Raw genomic sequence first — 22,035 nt, 5'->3', positions numbered from 1 at the left:
GATTATGCAATTATTTTGATGCATTGATTTATAAGATAAATGTTTTAATGTTTTCATGATTTCACTCACATTTTAAAGATATTGGTGTTGTATCCCATGATTCATATTTATTAAGTCATATGTTTGTTGTTTGTGCATATTCTCACATACTTAGTGAATTTCATGTACTAATGCATATTCTTTGCCTACATTATATCATAATTTAGGGACGGACGATCACATTCAACCTTCTCCCGCTTATGGCTAGAGTTTTGCTATTAGCTCCTTACTATTGGTGAGTCCTCATAATTCGAGGACATGACACTTATTTCTTATCTTGATAATTATTACTTTATTCCCTTATATTGTCTAAATAGAAGATCTTGGAGCTTATCTTATTCCCCCATCGAGTTTTTAAAGGCATGTTAGATAGTAAAAGAGTCTATGTTGTCGTTTTTCATTTCGAGACTTATGTTCTATTTGAGGATTTTTCTCCTGTATCTTGATTTTTGTTTACTCACTTTATTTAACTTATGTATACTTATGTATGATATTCTAAGAGGCTTGGTTGGAGTCCTTCAAGATTCTAATTGCCGTGTTACAACTAGGTCCTCAGTCAGGTCATGACAAACTTGGTATCAGAGCCAGGTTACAAGTGTCCTAGGGAGTCTAACATGCCACTTCAAGTAAAGTCTTGTTCATCAGTGTGAAGTGCGCCACATATATGAATAGGAGGCTATAAGGCATATTAGGAACCACTTCACTTTTTTCATGATCTCATCATGCTATAGAGTTGAACTTTAAGATTTCCCCCTCTAACGCTTTCTTTTTGCGAATACAAAATCATGACTCCATAGGGTACCCTATTCGAAGGAATGTTGAGGAAGAGAAGACACAAGCTCTAAATTCTCCTTTGAATGATCAAGTGACTAATGCAAAATTTTGAGCCGTTTTCCAAATATTAGCCCAATCCATGACTACTCAAGTGAATCAAGGGGTGGTAGCTCCTCAAAATATGACTACTCCAACTTTAAGGGTAAGACTTCATGAGGATGTACCCTCCCAAGTTCCATAGATATAAGGTTGATGAGTATCCCCAAGATTTCATGGATGAGTTGTACAATATAGTTGATATTATAGAAGTGTCATCGAAAGAGAAAGTAGAATTGGCAGCCTACCAACTCAATGGTATCACTCAAATCTGGTACAATCAATGAAAATCAAAAAGGGTAGAAGAGGGTCCCATAGGTTGGAAAGATTTCAAAGTTGCATGTCTTGATTACATCTTCCCACCTGAGTTAAGGGAGGCAAAGGTGTTGGAATTCATAAACCTCAAGTAAGGAAACATGAGTGTGAGGGAGTATGCCATCAATTTCAAAAAGTTGTCTAAGTATGCTCCATCCTTGGTAGCCGACTCTCGTGCCTGAATGAGCAAGTTTATTTCGAGTGTGTCAGACTTGGTTATAAAAGAGTGACAAACTGCCATACTTATCAAGGAGATGGACATCTTTAGGCGAAGGTGTTGGAATTCATAAACCTCAAGTAAGAAAATATGAGTGTGAGGGAATATGCCCTCAATTTTAAAAAGTTATATAAGAATGCTCCATCTTTGGTAGCTGACTCTCATTCCTGAATGAGGAAGTTTATTTCGGGTGTGTTAGACTTGATTATGAAAGAGTGACAAACCTCCATTCTTATAAAGGAGATAGATATCTCTAGGCTCATGACTTATGTCTAGAAAATTGAAGAAGAAAAACTTAAGGAGAGGAATGCAAGGGAGTCCAAGAAGGCTGGTTTTAAAGGTAGATTTTCTTACTATAAATCCGGTGGTGGTAATGGTCATTTCCGACAAGGCCAAAAGTTTCAAGGCCAAGGTTTTTCAAACACTCTAGATCCAAAATTTTAGAAGGAAAATAAGCCAAATCCTATGCCACAAGGTAGAGCTTCGGGTGGTCAAGTTATCCCTCTATGTAAGAAGTATGGAGAAAACCACAGGGAAGAATGCTTGGTAGGATTGGATATTTATTTCAAGTGTTGAAATCCTAGTCATCATGCAAGAGAGTGTAAATGTGAGGATAGGCCCCATGTTAAAATTCAGGCTTCCAATCGTCCCGATAAATGTACTACTACTTTAGGTAGCGGTCAACGCTAAAATAGATTTTATTCCCTTTAAACTGTCAAGAATTAGAGGATTCCCCTGATGTTGTGATTGGTATGTTAAAAGTCTTTGACTTTGATGTTTATTCATTATTAAATCCGGGTTCTACTCTATCATTGGTTACTCCTTATCTTCCTAGAGACTTTTTCGGTCTATACTCCGATTGGTGATTCAGTTATGGCTAAAAGAGTTTATAGAAATTATCCAGTCTCAATTTTACATAAAGTCACCTTCGTTGATCTTGTAGAGTTTGATATGAACGATTTTGATGTTATTCTTGGTATGGATTGGCTTCATGCATGTTATGCCTCCATATGTTGTAAAACCCGTATGGTTAAGTTTCAGTTTCCTAATAAGCCAATCATAGAATGGAAAGGTAGTAATTCCCTGTTTAGGGGAAAATTCATCTCATGCCTTAAAGCTCGAAAAATAATTTTCAAAGTTTGCATTTATCATCTAGATCGGGTTAGAGATACTAACACCAAAACTTCTACTCTTGAGTCGATTTTAATTGTTAATGAGTTTCCAGATATTTTTCCCAATGATCTCCCAAGTATTCCTTCTGAAAGGGAATTAGACTTTGGTATCAATCTCCTCCCCGATACTCATCCTATCTCTATTCCTCCTTACCGAATGGCCTTGGCAGAGTTGAAAGAATTAAAGGATCAGTTGAAGGATTTTCTAGATAAGAATTTCATTAGATCGAGTATCTCTCCATGAGGTGCTCCAGTTCTCTTTGTTAGAAAAAAGGATAGTTATGTCTGCATGTGTATTAATTATTGGTAATTGAACAAGGTCACAATTAAGAATAAGTATCCCATTCTAAGAATTGATGACTTGTTCGATCAACTTCAAGGAGCAAGCTACTTTTCAAAAATTAATCTTTGATCAGGTTATCATCAACTCCGAGTGAGGGAATGTGACATTCTGAAGACGGCCTTTAGAACTCGGTATGGTCACTTTGAATTTTTGGTTATGTCTTTTGGACTAATGAATGCCCCTACAGCTTTTATGGATTTGATGAATAGGGTGTTCAAGCAACAATTGGATATGTTTGTGATTTTCTTCATCGATGCTATTTTGATCTACTCATAGAGTGAGGAAGAGCATGTTAATCATTTGAGAATTGTGTTGCAAATTCTCAAGGACTAATAATTTTATGCAAATTTTAGTAAATGTGAATTTTGGCTAAGGTCAGTTGCGTTCCTTAGTTACATCATCTCCGGTGAAGGAATTATGGTTGATCCAAAGAAGACCGAGGTGGTTAAGAATTGGCCTAGATCGTTGACTCCTTTTGATATTCAGGGTTTCTTGGGCTTAGCCAGTTATTATAGATGGTTTGTGGAGGGTTTCTCTTCCATTGCATCTCCCTTGACTACTCTGACTCAAAAGAAGGTGATATTCCAATGGTCCGAGGCATGTGAAAAAAGCTTTCAACAGGGTAAGGATAGACTTACCTCTGCTCCGATATTGACTTTACCAGAAGGTTCTGATGGGTTTGTGGTGTATTGTATATTTTTTGAGTTGGTCTTGATTGTGTTCTAATGAAAAATGGTAAAGTGATAGCTTATGCTTCAAGGCAACTCAAGGCATATGAGAAGAATTATCCGACTCATGATTTGGAGTTGGTGGCAGTGGTATTTGCTTTGAAGTTGTGGAGACACTATCTCTATGGTGTCCATGTCGATATTTTTACCGATCACAAGAATTTGCTATATGTGTTCACTCAAAAGGACTTGAACCTTCCACAAAAAAGATGGCTTGAGTTATTAAAGGACTATGATATGAGTGTGCTATACTATTCGGGTAAGGTAAATATGGTTTTCGGCACTCTTTGTAGATTTTCCATGAATAGTGTTGCTTATATTGAGAATGAGAAGAAAGAACTAGTTTGAGATCTGCATAGATTAGCCTATTTGGATGTTCGATTGGTTGATTTTGAGGATGGTGATGTTATTGTTCAACATGGTTCTGAATCATCTCTTGTCTTGGATGTAAAGGAAAAATAGGATAGTGATCCTACTTTGGTGGAATTGAACAAAACGGTTGGCAAAAAAGCCATTGAGGCTTTCTCCCAAGGGGAGATGGTGTTTTGAGATATCAAAGCCGATTGTGTGCTCCGAATATTGATGGCTTGAAAAATATGATATTGTCTGAGGCCCATAGTTTGTGGTATTCTATTTATCCAGGTTCCACAAAGATGTATCAAGACTTGAGGTAAGTGTATTGGTGGAGTGGCATGAAAAAGGATATTGCGAAATTCTTGGCTAAGTGATCTAATTGCCAACAAGTGAAAGTTGAGCACCAAAAATTAAGAGGTTTGGCTCAAGACATTGAGATTCCTACTTGGAAGTAGGAAGCCTTGAATATGGACTTTGTTACTGGTTTACCTCATACTCGTAGGATACATGACTCTATTTGGGTGAATTCTGATCAACTGATTAAGTCGGCTCATTTTCTTCCTATTAAGACTTCATATTCAGCCGAGGACTATGCTATATTATATATCCGAGAGTTGGTTAATCTTCATGTTGTTCCATTGACTATCATTTCGGATCGAGGTACTCAGTTTACATCTCATTTATGGAGATCCTTCCAAAAGGGTCTTGGTACTTAAGTGAAGCATAGTACAACTTTTCACCCACAGAAGGATGGTCAGGCCAAGCGTACCATCCAAACATTAGAGGATATGTTGAGAGTATGTGTTATTGATTTTAAAGGAAATTGGGATGATCATTTGCCATTGATAGAGTTTGCTTATAATAACCATTAACATTCTAGCATTGAGATGGCTCTATTTGAGGCTTTTTGCGGTATGCGGTGTACATCCTTTATCGGTTGGTTCGAGGTAGGAGAAGCTTCTCTTATAGAACCCAATTTGGTATTTGAGGCTATGGAGAAGGTTAGACTCATTAGAGAAAGATGGAAAATAGCCCAAAGTCGACAAAAATCATATTCAAATATGAGAAGAAGGGGACTTGAATTTGAGGTTAATGACTGGGTTTACTTGAAAATTTCACCCATGAAGGGTGTGATGTAGTTTGGTAAGAAAGAGTAGGTAAGTCTCCACTATGATGTCCCATACCATATTTTGAGGCGGATTGATAAGGTGGCTTATGAGTTGGATTTTTCTTCAGATTTGGCATCGATGCATCCGGTGTTCCATGTGTCATTATTGAGGAAGTTTGTTGGAGATCCTAGCTCCATTGTGCCTTTGGAAAACAATGAGGTTAAAGATAGTCTTTCATATGAAGACGTTCTGGTTGAGATATTGGACTGGCAAGTTAGAAATTTGAGAAACAAGGAAATAACTTTAAGTGTTATGGAGGAACCAAGAAGTGGAGGGTTCTACAAGGGAAGCCAAAACCGATATGATTTCTCGATATTCTCATTTCTTTCCTTCCATGCCTAGTTGAGGTATTTAGTTTCTTCGTGATTCAATCAGCCCAAATCATATGTTTCAATTCTTCCCATGGTTTTATATGAATTCATATTCATGAAATGAGTTTTAAAGTCATGGTTTAGCTTGATATTAAAGATTTCATATTTTATGCATTATCGAGATGTTTTGCATTCATGTTGGGCTATTATGTTCCTTTCCTATTCCATTCATGCTAGCTTGAGTCCCACTCGAGGAAGAATGTCCCAAGGAGGAGATATTGTAAGACCCTAAAATTTGAAAAGACAAAAAATGAGGAACCAAAGATGAAATTCCAAAAAAGTGCAATTTTTAGCACCTGGGGTCTTCACGGGACCCACTTACGGCCGTGAAGAGGACCACAGGTTGTGAAAGGATACCTTGGTCTATCCTTAGCCAAATGGTTTCCTGAGGTGAGGACCACAAGAGTCCACTACAAACCATAGTGCGGACCACAATCCTTAATGGCCTCCGTGGTGAACCCCTCATGTAGGCTCTACACCACGCCCTTGGATCACGGACCGTATTGTCCTCCACATACCGTGAAGGTATCTATGGAGGAAGTCCTGAAACTTTCCTGTAAACCCCTAAAAGTTCAAGTCTAATTCTACCACTACGGAAGACCACCACAGATCGTGGTGCTCAAAACGGGCCTTGGTGGGTCTCGTGGTGGGCAACCTTCCAGAACCCTTTTTCTAAAATCCTAAGTCCCTCACCACAGAGGGAACCATGGATCATGGTTCCCATAACGGTCCATGGTGAAGGACCATTTTGGGTTTTGAATTATGTTTTAATGAAAGGTACTTTGGTCATTCCCTATACTTTCATTAATGAATGTGGACAGCTTTTGGAACTGTATTCCTACCTATTGACTACCCTAAAGTCTTCTAACCCTCTCATTCTCAACATAACTCCTAAAACCCTAAATCCTTCTCTCTTAAGTTTTCTCTCAAAGTCTTCTTCTTTCTCAAGCAGATCAAGGGATTCCTTCAATGTCAAGCTTTCATTCTTTTCAATTTAGGGCTTATCAAGGTCAATGTATATGGGACTTCATCCATGGGTGCCTTTAACCCATGGAATCCCAAAGATTTCTTCTCAATTTCTATTATGATTTCTTGTATTAAAACCCTAATTGCATGATTTTTGTTGGGTATTCCCAATTATGTTATTCTTCAATGTTATTAGTCTAATTATGCATAATTTACACCATATTACATGATTTCAAGTTTAATTTCAATGAACCATGATATATGCTAGTTTCAAGTATGATTTATGAGATATGATCATGATTTTTAAGTTATTTTCTTTGGAAGCTTTATGCTATGAATTAAATATGCGTTATGCAAAGAAGTTTATGAATGATGATTCTATGATGTTTCAAGAAAAGTTAAATATACGGCAAGTTAAGTCCCTAAAGATGTTTATGATCAAAGATATGTAATGATGGAAGGCCTACACCCACATTGCATTAGTTATATAATGGATGAACAAATCCTATGATTCTCTATGATGATACTATATAAGCTATTCTTATGATGTTTATGATCAAGTTTTTATGAGTTCCTTTGGGATAATGACTAAGCACCGAGAGGACATTTAAGTGGGGTTCGGTCTGGTAACACAGTTAACTACCTAAGAGAATCCTAGTAGCAACCTTTAGTCCCAAACTCTGTTGCCTGCGTAGGTTTACATATGCCAATATGGTGAAGCTAGTGGATCCACATACCAAAGTTGAAAGAGATACCTAATGGAGTATGCCCTGGCAAGGTAGCCTCCCCTATCTCGGGCAGGAGTCAACGGATTCCATGTATTAGCTCGCACGGTCTTATATGTTTGTTAAGGATCCTTTTCCATATAGTTTTAGTTGAGTTATGAGATTCTTTTGATGCATTGACCAATGATATAAATGTTTTAATGTTTTCATAATTTCACTCATGTTTTAAAGATATTGGTCTTGCACCTCATGATTCATATTGATTATGTCCTATGTTTGTTGTTCATGCATATTCTCACATACTTAGTGCATTCTATGTACTATGCATTCTAAGTACTAACGCATACTTTTTGCCTATATTGTATCATAATGTAGGAACAGACGATCACATTTATCCTCCTCCCACTCATGGCTAGAGTCTTGTTATTAGCTCCTTACTATTGGTGAGTCGTCACAGTTCAAGGACATGACACTTATTTCTTATCTTGACAGTTGTTACTTCATTCCCTTATGTTGTATATATGGGTGATCTAAAAGATTGTCTTATTCCCCACCAAGTTGTTAGAGGCATGTTAGATAGTAAAAGAGTCTACGTTGTCGTTTCTCATTTTGAGACTTATGTTCTATTTGAGATTTTTCTTCTGTATCTTAATTCTTGTTTATTCACTTTAGTTATCTTATGTTTGCTAATGTACTATATGCTAAGAAGCTTGGTTGGAGTCCTTCGGGATTCTAATCATCGTATTACGATTAGGCCTTACGTCATATTGTGACAAATAAGGTCTCTTGGAACAACATTGTCGCGAGTCTTGGAGGAACATGGCCCTCAAAAACCTCAACATGTTCTCTAAGGAGACCTCTCTAACACAACCTCGCACAGGTGCCGCTCTTTAGGCATGGCCTCTACTAGCAACTGCTCCATGGCCCCTACCTCTAGCTCGGCCCCTACCTCTACCCCTAACTAGAGTCTCAACAACTGCCTCGGGGACTACCCCCCCTCTATCAATAGTTGTAGTTTTGGTTATCAACATCTAAAAAAAACACATGACACTCACCACTAGAGAAAACAACTCGGTACGTAAAGAAAGAATGAATAAAGGAAGTTTCCTAACAGTCTTCATCGCGTCTCATATATAAATACAGATGCCTCTGTACTGATCCTCGAGACTCTACTTAGACTTGTCTTGTGTACTTGAGACCTATGAACCGGAGGCTCTGATACCATTTGTCATGGCCCGAATCTAGATGTGATGACACTTGTCCATTTCCATCGGACAAATCAGCCTAAAACCCAATGTTTGTAGAAAATAAAGAGGAAATAATTTAATTAGGTACATAAAGAAACAAAAGTAGAAGTCTTTCAACTTAAATAACCCTCATAGACTAGTAGTCACATGTACAAGCCACTAAAATAGAATTGGAATGTAAATCAAGTCTCAAGTATGTCTTTGACTCTCAAATAGAGTAAAGCACAAAATACAGGAATAAGAGAGTCTACCGGATGTCAATAACTACCTTTCTCTATCTCCTAGAAGCCTCAGATGATCAGAAAAATGAATAATCAAAGTCCGAGCTCAGAACATATACAAGTGTAGAAGCAAAAGGTGAGTAGAAAACAAAACAGTACCCACCAAGTCAACTAACAAAACTAAATAAATCTAATAGGATACACAGACTCCTTTCCAACCAAGTCGAACCTCCATAGGTACAACCTGGACAGAAAAAACCCAGCGTAACCTAACAGTTCATGCTACACAATTCAATTAACATCCAAATCGCAGCTCAATATCAGTAGTCATATCGTACAAATAATCACAAGTCAAGTACAAGTATCAAGTCTGCCACACACAATATGTAAGAATACATATGAACACTCAATAATCTTGCATGTGTGCAGTCGTCAACAAAGACCTCAGCATCATAATCTCTCGCAGAAATAACCTCGACATCCTAATCTCTCACAAAAAATGACTCGACATCATAATCTCTCACTAGAAATGACCTCAGCATCATAATCTCTCGCTGAAAATAACCTCAACACCATAATCTCACCAAAAATGATCTTAGCCTCTATCGGAAATGACCTCGGTATCTCAATCTCCTGTCAGAGATTACCTCAGCCTCATGATCATCTCCATCTTATCATAGTGTTTAAGAATAAATGCAATCAGCATGCTCACACAACTAATGAGGAATATAGCAAGTTCAAACAATCCTCAATCATAATCAGACTATCAAAGTATTTCAATAAATATAGATGGATAACAAGGTCACGACATGTCACACTTGAATCATTAATAGCTCAAATAAATTTTTTACTACCCCATTGATCAAATTAGATTAATTGATGACATAATTCAATCCGTAACCTCATCCCCATTACTCCCCAACACATATAAGTAAGGAAAATTTGATATTCTACAAAAATCACAGAGTTTTAGAAGTCCACTTGCCTTAACCAAAATCACGATCAATCAATCAATGTGAGCCTTCCATTTCCAAATATATTCCGAATCATCATAAACTAGTCAAATAATACTTTCAATAAAAAACTGAGTCAAACGACACCAAAGACATGAAATTCAGGAAAAAGGGTCAAAATAACTCAAAAATCTAATTCTAGAAACGGGGTCTAAATCTGGAATTTTTTTGGATAAAATGCTTCATTGCCTGAACAGAATTGGTGTTGACCACACTAGGTCCTCATCCATCACATATAAGTGTATGCACAAGTAATTAGTGACAACAGAATAGATATTCACATATAATGTCGTATAGTCCACATCTTTTTCCTAAAAAGTGCTCACATGGCCAGTGAAGGCCCAAGTATACATATAAAAAAGAAATGCATGGCATATCATAACAACAACATATAAATATATCCAAATATCCATAACAAGCCCAAGGTTATATCACATCAAACACAAAATGTTATCTCATGTCAATTTCCATTTATTACCCACTCTTTAACATCATTCATTTGAATATCAATAGTTCTTAAAACCACTTTCTATCAATTCTCAACACATAAAACATGAATACATAATCCAACAAGCTTAAGAATAGGTTTAGAAATTCACTTGTCTCGAATTCAATCCCGAACTTCTCCGAAATATGAGCTTTACCCTTACGCCGACATTCTGAACTAAGATAATCTATTTAAATATGCAATTCCAATAAGAACACAAGTCTAACAATACCCAAATTAATATTTTTGAAAATCGAGCAGAATCTGACCCGAAACACCCAAAAAATCCAATTTATTAAACAAATAGAAAATTCAATTTTTTTTACATGAAAACGATCTTTGAAGTATTTAGAAACTAATGTTGGAAACCAATTTGAATTTGGAATTGAAACCAACCTTTAAACACCAATTTTACTGAAATCCAATTTGAATTTAGAGTTGAAATAAACCTTTAAACACCAATTTTACTAAAATCGTTATTTTTGAGAAAACCCCTAATATCCGGATTCGAAACCCTGACTCAAATATGAAATATTTCTTGAAAAATATCTTACCCATGTTTAGAAAAGTTCAAATATGAAATTTCATCAAAAACAGAGTTAAAATCGACTTTGAAATCCTCAATTTATCAAACTTTACTTATCGGGAAAATCCAAATTATATGCGGTTAATATAATGAAAATAACTGATAAATAAACAAATTTATGTCAAAATTAGTTTACCCATAACACAAGGATTCTAAATATACCTTTTTCATCAAAAATAGAGTCCAAATCGATAAAACTCCAATTTTTCCCAAGAAATTTACGGATAAGGAAAGAAAACCAGGTGAACAAATCATGAGAAAATGTCGAATTGAAGATTGTATACTAACTCCCATATTATATCGAGATGAAATCCGCAAGAATCACTCCATTCCGAGCTCTAGAATTCCTAATATGCTCAAAATACCAAATGAACACAGTGTGACATTTATATACCTGTCCAACTCTATTTGCACCCGAAAATTTGAAACTTATATTTTTACTAAAAGAGCCGTAAATTCCTCATACGATAGCGAAATAACCCTATTCTTTTCTCTAAATGTCTTTAATAATGATGCAAACCTGATCCTTTAATCGAAACTCAATTTTGAACTCGTTTCCCAATCAAATATCATTTCTGCTTGATAAATAATTATTTCTTATTTTACGATAAAAGCTCAATCTCGGCTTAGAGAAAATGTACCAAATTTTACAGATAAGTCCTATAATTCATGGTCAAAATTTCAGAAGTTTCAGAATAATTTTTCGATCTTTAAAACTAATAATGAACCTTTTAATTGCCACAATTTTACCAAACAGCGTCAAAGCACCCAAGAAGCTTAAAAATCCACCCAAAACTCATCTGGAATTTTCCAAACACAAACCAAATATTCTACTAGCTTGGAAATGATTTTTTGGACTCAATGAAATCGACAGAATTTGAATTCGAGGTCTCCTTGTCCCGAAACTCAAAAAGTCGCAACTAAACTAACTTAGTCCTCCAAAATAACAAAATGAGCTTGGGACTTACAAAAATCACAACCTTTCTAGCATTAGGTCACCTCCCAAAACCATTAGAACCATCAGAAATTCAATCCGACCATCCGAACCCCAAATATTGACTAAAGTCAAACTTGAATCAAACTTTAACTGAATTTCCAACTTCGTACCTAAATTTCACGTTTCAACTTCAAATCTGATTCCGACAACTCCCCTAGACCAATTTCCACATTCTAGAACTGATGAAATTGACAAATTCCATTTCGAGACTCAAAACAGCAAATGACTCTGAAACTCAAAATTTGACAACTTAAGCCTTTAAAAGTTATTTTCCTAGCAAAACTTCAGCTTTGCACAAGATTTTCAAAAACCAACTTTCAAAACCAATCTAAAATGACTAGGGGCAACTGACGGGAGCGTTAAAATAGTAATTTTATCGAAAATGACTTTCAGGGTCATTACACGATACAACCCCGAATCTGATTCTGCCAACTCTCCTAAACGAAATTCAATCTTTCGGGGCGGATAGAATCGACGGAATCCCATTCTGAAATTCAAAACTCCGGATGACCTCAAATACCACTTTTAAGCAACTTAAGTCTCTAAAACTCAAATCTTACCAAAAATCTCAACTTTTCAAGAAATTTCACGAAACTAACTTCGGATACTGATCAAATATGACTCAGGAAAATTACCGAGAGGGGTAAAACGTTCATTTTGCAAAAATTACCAAAAATGACCTTTAGGACCATTATAGAATATTTGGAAATTTTGAGTCAAACGTTAGCTAATTATATTAAAACACATTCTTTTTGAAACAAACTAAAAAAAATGACACATAAAATTGGACGAAAGGAATATAAGTTAGGTACAGTATGTAGTTTTTTCCACAAAATATATAGCTTTAATCCTAATTATAATTTATTAATTTGGTACACTATGTAAATTTTTCATAAATAAATAGCTTTAGTCCTGATTATATTTTATAACTTCATCTTACAGATATACGTTATAATTTTCTCCATTATTATCGTCATATATTTACTAGGTGCATATTTTCTTAATTAAGTAGCAACAATTTAGCTGCTTCACCTGTCTGTTTGATTTGTCTTTTTGGGTAGTAATTTATGATTGATTGATGGCCTGATGGTTAAAGCTTAACCTTACCAGTGGGATGTTGTGAGTTAAAGCCTCTATTCAGCCTTGTTTTGTCTTAAATTCTCGATAAGTAATGCTGCCTGTGGAAGCACCCACAACACATTTTATTTATTTAATTTGTGATATTATTACTCAAACTTAGTTGTTTTATTCATTATTTCAAAATAATGGTACAAAATATTTTTAACTCGTTCTTCCTAACTTATTTATCTTAAAAATATATAAAAATTTAATTTGATTCTCGAGATTATATTAGTTTCACATAAAATGGGCTAGAGGAGGTGATATATATTATTTGAAAAATATAAAAAATACTATAAAATCACAATAATTAATAACTTAAAAATTTAAAAGATGTATAAAAAATTTGGTTGACCCTCAAAATTCTATCAGTGTCAATATTAACAAGCTTAAATATCTAAAAATCATATTAAAAATATCGAATTCAATCTCCAAATTCTAGTTGTGTCACATAAATTGAAACAAAAAAATTATATATATTGAACCCGTATTAACATGGTATCTAGTTTTTAATAAGATGAAGACATAAGATCCATCACATGTTCAATTCTTGTTTTATGTATAAATCTAACTTGTTTTTATCTAATATTTTATATTTTTATAAAACAATAATATATATAGACAATAATGAAACATTATAAATAATCTATCGAGCGATGACATACCATCATGTATCTCACATTAGAAAATCACAAAAATGCTTTAAACATAGTGTGTCTTATGTGATCTAACTATATTTATTAGTAGTATCACTTATTAGTTTCTTATATGTAAAGCGAGAAATGTATGTTTTTTTGACAAAGGAAGTGTTGTTTGTGTTATCTATTATCATTTAGTTTTTTTTGTTTAACATTTTAAGGAAAAAAAGCAAGACTGTGAAAATTCATAATTTTAAATAAATCTTAAATTTTGTGGAATTATAAATTATCTCATTAACAATAAAAATAGTATTTTAAATAATACTCCAACAAACAATAACGATGAAATGGTCTTGGGACCACTTCTAAATTGAATCGTGCTTTAATAAAAATATAGCCACATACGGATGCACAAGATTCAAAATGAAAAAGATTATGTACATGCTTATCATTATTTAGAAAGAAAAGAAATAAACATATTTTGTTTTCCTTTTTTGAGCCAAATTAAATCTTAGACATTTATGTGGTTATAAATCATTTTATCAAGAAGTTTAATGTTAAGTTGAAATTGAGGTAAAAATATTTAATAATTAATCATGAATAATGATAAAAAATTATTAAAAGGATATTCCCTTCATCCTATATTAGATGAACATCTTACTAAATATAATTTTTCTGTATTACTTGATTACTTACTAAAGCAAGATAGAATTAATTAAAAAAAATTATTTTACCTCTACAATTAATATGACCTTTGAAGTTTAAACAATTCACGATACTAGCTATTTCTATACTTTAGGTATAGTTTTCTAACTAATTTTTATGTGCATGAACATGAATAAAGGGTAAAATAGTAAAGTTGATCAATCTATTAATAATTTTTTAATCATCGTACAAAATAAAAAATGCTAATGTAATACTAGATGAAAGGAGTATCCATCATATATTCGTAATTTGACGCGAAATAAACTATAAAGAGTTTCTTTTATGATTACTCCATGTGATATGGTCCAATAATGCAAGAACTATTGTTGACACCCAATTTTGACCTTCCACAACGCAAATTAGCTATCAAGTTTCTTTAAAATTTTGAAGCATCTTTAAATAAATTTTATTTTTAACTAAATAGAATGATATTTAGGTTAGTTTAATTATAGTTTGTATTTTAAAAAAAAATTGTTTTTTTTCTAAAAAAAAAAACACTCAAACTCCCACATCGAAAATTAGAAGGAAATTTGTAGTTTTTGAAGCCTATATAAAAGCTTATATTCTTATTAAGAAGGGAGGAAGTGGGAGGTTTTTTTTAGCCACCCCAAAGTTAGAAATTTTCTTAACTTGGCTAGGATTTTGGACTCTTGTCCCCAGCCTAAAAGTTATGAAAATTTCTAGCTTTCAATCTATATTTTTCTTCAAGGAAAATAGGAGATTGAAGTTGTCACGCCCCAAGCCTAGGGCCTAGACGTGACATGGCGAATGAGGAACCCGAAAGTACCTCAAACAAGCCTCTTAGCATTCTTTTAGCCTTTCATAGGTAATGATGATAAATAAACAAGCGGAAATCATAATAAATCTTCAACTTACATATGTCCAACAATACCTCTAACTATTAGATTTAATGGGGCTAAGACAAGTTCCTAGCTCACCCTCAATCATAATAGAAGAAATGCCATAATAAAATATCTTAACATATCATAAGCTAGAAAGATAAAGAAGTATTGTTCCCGGAACATGGGAACTCACCAAAAGTAGTCTTCAATGGAATATCAACTAGCCACGTGGAGGAGAACGAGGAGGAGCAGCGATCCCTACATGGTGATATCATGTAGGCAAAAGAGTATGCGTTAGTACTTTGAATGTACTAAGTATGTAAGGATGCATGAACATTGAGAAAATATTATAACATTTATGTAATATGGAACATAATGTAATACATGCATAATAAATCATATGGATATCCTTTAAAACATTCATTTTGTGGGAAGCTAACCATAATCGACATTTAAGACCATGCGAGCTATTACATGGAATCCAACATAACCCCCTACGTTGGCCGGGGAGACTACTTGCCAGGTAGAACTCCGTCAACTTCATTCATTTCTTTAACTTTAACTTTAAGGGCTATTTATGGATCCATTAGCCTAAGCCTACAAGGGCTCCTATGTTGGCACATAGTTAATGAGACAAGGGGTTGCTACTAGGATTCCCTTACCGAATCCCACCTCAATGCCTCATTCGGTGCTAAGTCAATCCCACGGAATAGTTTAATACTTCAAAATATTCATAGTATATAACTTGAGAATTCAAACATCATATTCGGTAGAATAGCTCATTAAAACATTTGATAATTCAAATATGCAAGAATTGTCCTTATTGCATAAAGAATTCATCATTCATATTATTTCATCATTCTTTCATTTCATAAGACTCCTTTTTTTATCATAGATATTTCTTTCATAAACATTTATTTGGAGTCAAAGCTTTCAAGTCAAACTTTATTAAAAATATAGTAAAACTAGGTGGGTTCAAATCACTTCAACTTGCAAATATGTATGTAATTAAATATACATAAATACTTTAAAAATCATTAATTAAAAATCATGCTTTAAACAACCCACCATGAATTTCAAGAACCTTTAAATAGATAAATAGAGGAATTACTTGCAAACTATAAATTCATATATATAAAATTACGTTGTATCAAAATATAGCAATAATCATTAGTTTAACCATGATTCATACTATTAAGAAAAAATAAGAATTAACATAAGAAAATATTACTTAAAATCAAGATATTTAATTGAAAGAGTTTTTGGACTACATGGATGGAAGAATTCATGGATAAACACCACATAACTTAGAGTAAAGCTTAAAGAAAATAAATATAATTTATCATATAATCAAAATAATTTAGACATGAGAGTGGAAGGAATACTCTCATTGAAACCTTACATACCTGGAAACCGAAGCTTTAGTTGGTACCGGAAGACTTAATGACCACTCTTGAGTCCTAGCTTTTCTCCTTGCCGGAACGTTTTGTGTACTACCCGGAATATATGAATTACCGAAATAGTATTTCTTCACTACTAAGAACTAAAAATATATTTGAGAATGTGTAAAGAAGTGTATAGAGAGAAGATTTGCCTGAGAAAGCTTGATGAATAAAATGAGGAAATAAGGTGGGTATTTATAGGTGGGAAAGATGACCTAACAATAAATAAAATAATTATAAATAAAAATCTGAAAATTTAGTGGAATATATTGATGTCATGGATGATGTTAAATGGAGGACAATTTATGTCATGAGTGATGTCAAATGTATCTAGATCGTTCTATGGTAGGTGAAATGAGTTATCTTTGACAGAATACTCTTTTTGGGAGCTGCGTTTGAATAAGATAAATTCCTTATTAGGATTTGGTGTCTTCATAAGAATTATAGATATGGAAGTCTAGTTTCATATCGTTCAAGAATCAACCAATTTGAATAAACCTACAGTGAGATATGATTTTTCTTCTATAAACACTCATTTCCGTAACAGCATCCTACCTTACAAAGATTAATTTATTTGACCTACTTAACCTCCGAATCTTAAAATATGGTCTTCATAAAGGTTGTAGGTAATGATCTTTTGGTTACTCAGAAATTTGAATCACTCAATTTGGATATTCCTATGAAAAGTTATGACCAAAATACAGAGGCTGTATCATGTTTAGGCAAAAATTGAAACATCGTATACAACGTTTTTAGGGGATGTTACATTATCTCCCCCTTGGGAACATTCGTCCTCGAATGAGAAAAGACTTAGTTTGAGTAGAGTAGAGTGTTAACAAACAACCTATCATTAATGCAACAGTGTAATTTAAAATATCATTTAAAATATATTTCATAATTTTGCAAGCATATGACAAGAAAAGTTGAGATGTAAGGATTTCAAGTAATTGAGCAAGGACAACTTAATACCTTAGGTTTGGGTAGAGGGGAAAAGATGAGGGTATCTCTTAATCATATTCGCTTTCGCTTCCCATGTTGCACTTTCTATTTGTTGATTCCTCCAAAGGACTTTAACAGATGCAATTTCTTTGTTCCTCAATCTCTTAACTTGCCGGTCCAAAATTTCCACAGGAACTTCTTCATAGGTCATGTTTTCTTCAATATTCACTACTCCCATAGGTACAATGGAACTAGGATCACCCACATGTTTTTTCAACATAGACACGTGAAACACCGGATGAACTATGGCCATTTCCAATGGTAATTCCAACTCATATGCAACCTTACCAACACGTCTCACGATTCTATAAGGCCCTACATATCTAGGGCTCAATTTCCCTTTCTTACCAAATCGAACCACACCTTTCATGGGTGAAACCTTCAGATACATCCAATCATCCACATTAAACTCAAGATCCCTTCTCCTAGTGTCAGAATAGGACTTTTGACGACTTTGAGCCGTCTTCAACCTTTCTCTAATGATCTTCACCTTCTCTAAAGCATCAAGTACCAAATCGGGGCCCAACAAGGTCATCTCACCTACTTCGAACCAACCAACCAGTGATCTACATCGTCTCCCATACAAAGCCTCAAACGGTGTCATCTCAATACTTGAGTGGTAACTATTATTATAGGCAAACTCGATGAGAGGTAGATGATCATCCCAATTCCCTTTAAACTCCAACACACAAGCCCTTAACATATCCTCTAGTGTTTGAATCGTCCTTTCGGCTTGCCCATCCGTTTGAGGATGGAATGCTGTGCTCAACTTTACCTTAGTACCGAGGCCTTTTTGAAATGATCTCCAGAAGTGATAAGTGAATTGGGTACCACGATCCGAAATAATGGATAATGGCACACCATGCAACCTCACCAACTCCCGAATATACAACTTGGCATAGTCTTCGGCACTATAGGAAGTTTTAATCGGTAGGAAGTGAGCTGACTTAGTCATTCTATCAACAATTACCCAAATTGAGTCATGACGCTTCCGGGTATGAGGCAAACCCACTACAAAATCCATATTCACATCTTCCCACTTCCAAGTTGGGATTTCAATGTATTGGGCTAGGCCACCCGGCCTTTGATGTTCGGCCTTCACTTGTTGGCAATTCGTACATTCGGACACAAACCTTGCTATGTCCTTCTTCATGCCACCCCACCAATACAACTCCTTTAAGTCTCGGTACATTTTTGTTGAACCGGGATGAATGGAGTATGTAGAATTATGAGCCTCCATCATGATCAAACTCCTTAAGCCATCAACATTTGGAACACATATCCAACCTTGATAGTACAGTACCCCATCTCCCCCTTGGGAAAAGACCTCTATCTTCTTTTCCTTTACCAACTTCTTTAACTCGATAAACTTTGGGTAAAGATCTTGCTTGGATTTAACATCCACTACCAAAGAGGATGCAGACCTATTTTGAACAACCATACCCCCATCATTAGTACCACACAACTTCATCCCTAATCTAGCCAATCGGTGAACATCTTTCACCAACTCCCTCTTACTTTCATCCACATGGGCCATACTCCCCATAGACACTCTACTAAGTGCATCAGCAACCACATTAGCTTTACCTGGATGATAGTGCACACTCATGTCATAGTCCTTAAGGAGTTCTAGCCACCTCCTTTGCCTTAGGTTAAGGTCCTTTTGGGTGAACACATACTGAAGACTCTTATGATCAGTATACACATCCACATGCACCCCATAGAGGTAATGCCTCCAAATCTTCAGAGCAAAAACAACGGCCGCCAATTCAAGGTCATGGGTAGGGTAGTTACGCTCATGCACCTTTAATTGCCTAGAAGCATAGGCTATGACCTTGCCGTTTTGCATTAAGACACAACCTAACCCAATCTTTAAAGCATCACAATAAACTACAAACCCCTCTAATCCTTCTGGGAGAGTTAAAATAGGAGCAGAGGTAAGTCGATCTTTTAAGGTCTGGAAACTCTTCTCACACTCATCTGTCCATATGAATTTGGATTTCTTTTGGGTCAATTTTGTCATAGGAGATGAGATGGAGGAAAAACCTTTGACGAACCTTCTATAGTACCCGGCTAGACCTAAGAAGCTCCTAATGTCTGAAGGAGATAATGGTCTAGGCCAATTTTTGACTGCCTCTATTTTCTTAGGATCAACCTTGATTCCATCACCGGACACTACGTGACCAAGAAATGCTACCTCCTTTAACCAAAATTCACACTTACTAAATTTTGCAAATAATTGTCTATCCCTCAGTATTTGAAGCACAACTCTCAAGTGATTTTTATGTTCTTCCTCACCCCGAGAGTAAATTAAAATATCATCAATGAAGACTACTACAAAGGTATCAAGGTAAGGTTTGAACACCCTATTCATCAAGTCCATAAACACCGCCGGTGCATTCGTCAACCCAAAACTCATCACCACAAACTCATAGTGACCATACCTTGTTCGGAAGGCTGTTTTGGGAATGTCACACTCCCTTACCCGTAGTTGGTGATAGCCGGACCGAAGGTCGATCTTGGAGAAGTGACTTGCCCCTTGCAATTGATCAAACAAGTCATCTATTCTAGGGAGTGGGTACTTGTTCTTAATGGTCATCTTATTTAATTGCCGGTAGTCTATGCACATTCGAAGTGACCCATCCTTCTTTCTTACAAATAGAACGGGAGCACCCCATGGCGAAATACTTGGTCTTATGAACCCCTTCTCTAACAAGTCCTTTAATTGTTCCTTCAGCTCTTTCAATTCTGCTGGGGCCATGCGGTAAGGAGGTATAGAGATAGGTTGGGTATCGGGGAGGATATCAATACCAAAATCAACTTCCCTTTCGGAAGGGACACCGGGAAGGTCATCAGGAAAGACATCGGGGAATTCATTAACTATAGGAACTGACTCAAGAGAAGGACTTTTGGAGTTGACATCCCTAACCCTCACAATATGGTAAATACATCCCTTAGAAATCATTTTGCGAGCCTTAAGATAAGAAATAAACTGACCCTTAACCACTGAATCACGACCCTGCCATTCAATAACAGGCTCATTTGGAAATTGGAACTTGACTCGACGATTCCTACAATCTATGGAAGCATAAGATGTATGTAACCAATCCATCCCAAGAATGACATCGAAATCTATCATATCAAGCTCAATGAGATCACAAGGAATAACTTTATGCAAGATAGACACAAGGCAACCCCTATAGACCTTTCTAGCAATAACTGACTCACCAACAGGGGTAGACACCAAATAAGGCTCGAATAACATTTCAGGTAAAACATCAAATCTATTAGCAAGGAATGGAGTAACAAAAGATAAATTTGCACCCGGATCTAATAGTGCATACACATCAAAAGAAAAGACCTTTAACATACCGGTAATGACATTGGGTGCATCCTCAACCTCTTGTCTCCCATGCAAGGCGAAAAGCGGTTGGTGCGTTGGACACCTCCTTGGACTTGTTGACCATGAGCAATTTGGCCTTGAGTCCTACCACCACCATCTCTACAATCCTTAGCATGGTGGCCCAGCTTGCCACACTTAAAGCATGCATTGAAGCCGGCTAAGCATTCCCCTTTGTGAGTCCTTCCACACTTCTTGCAAGTGGGGAAAGTTTGAGTAGCAACATTCTCTCTTGGAATCATTGGTTTACCACTCTTGTCCTTGTTGAACCTTGGAGGAGGAGTATTGGTGGAACCTTGCCCCATAAATCGTTGCTCACCTTGGCCTTTGCCATTGTTACCATAATCGGACCTTTGAGGGTTAAACCCTCCACCATCCACTCTAGCCTTTTTGAACCCCCTTGATCTCTCTCTAAGCTTCTCTTCTTCGATTTGTTCTGCATAAGTCATTAACCGAGAGATGTCCATCTCCTTGACCAACATGGCTGTTTTGCACTCCTTGGACACCAAGCTTGAGACACCAGAAATAAACTTGCTCATTCTAGCTCTTGGGTCGGAGACCATGAAGGGAGCATACTTTGACAACTTAGTGAATTTGAGAGCATACTCCCTCACACTCATACTTCCTTGACGGAGGTTGATGAACTCTTGGATTTTGGCCTCCCTTAGCTCCAATGGGAAGAAGCGGTCTAGGAAGGCACCTTTGAACTCTTCCCATCCTATCGACCCTATTTCTTCATCCCTCTCAACAATCCATTGTTCGTACCACACTCGAGCCACACCTTTGAGTTGATAGGCCACTAGCCCGGCCTTCTCATTTGGTGGCACACCCATGATAGCCACAATCCGCTACACCTCATTAATGAACTCCATAGGGTCCTCATCTAGTTTAGAACCATCAAACTCGGGCGGATTCATCCTTTGGAAATCCCGAATCCTAGAGGCTGGATTTTGCATTTGGGGAGGAGGAACACCTAGATTCCCTTGGTTAGCTACGACTTGAGCTAACAAAGTAATAACACTGCGAAACTCGGCATGGGTTACCCCATCCTCATGATGTTAGGCATTAGG

The sequence above is a fragment of the Solanum dulcamara genome, chromosome 5 (assembly GCF_947179165.1).
Source record: "Solanum dulcamara chromosome 5, daSolDulc1.2, whole genome shotgun sequence".
NCBI classification, from domain to species: domain Eukaryota; kingdom Viridiplantae; phylum Streptophyta; class Magnoliopsida; order Solanales; family Solanaceae; genus Solanum; species Solanum dulcamara.
Note: the sequence above shows the minus strand (reverse complement) of the source record.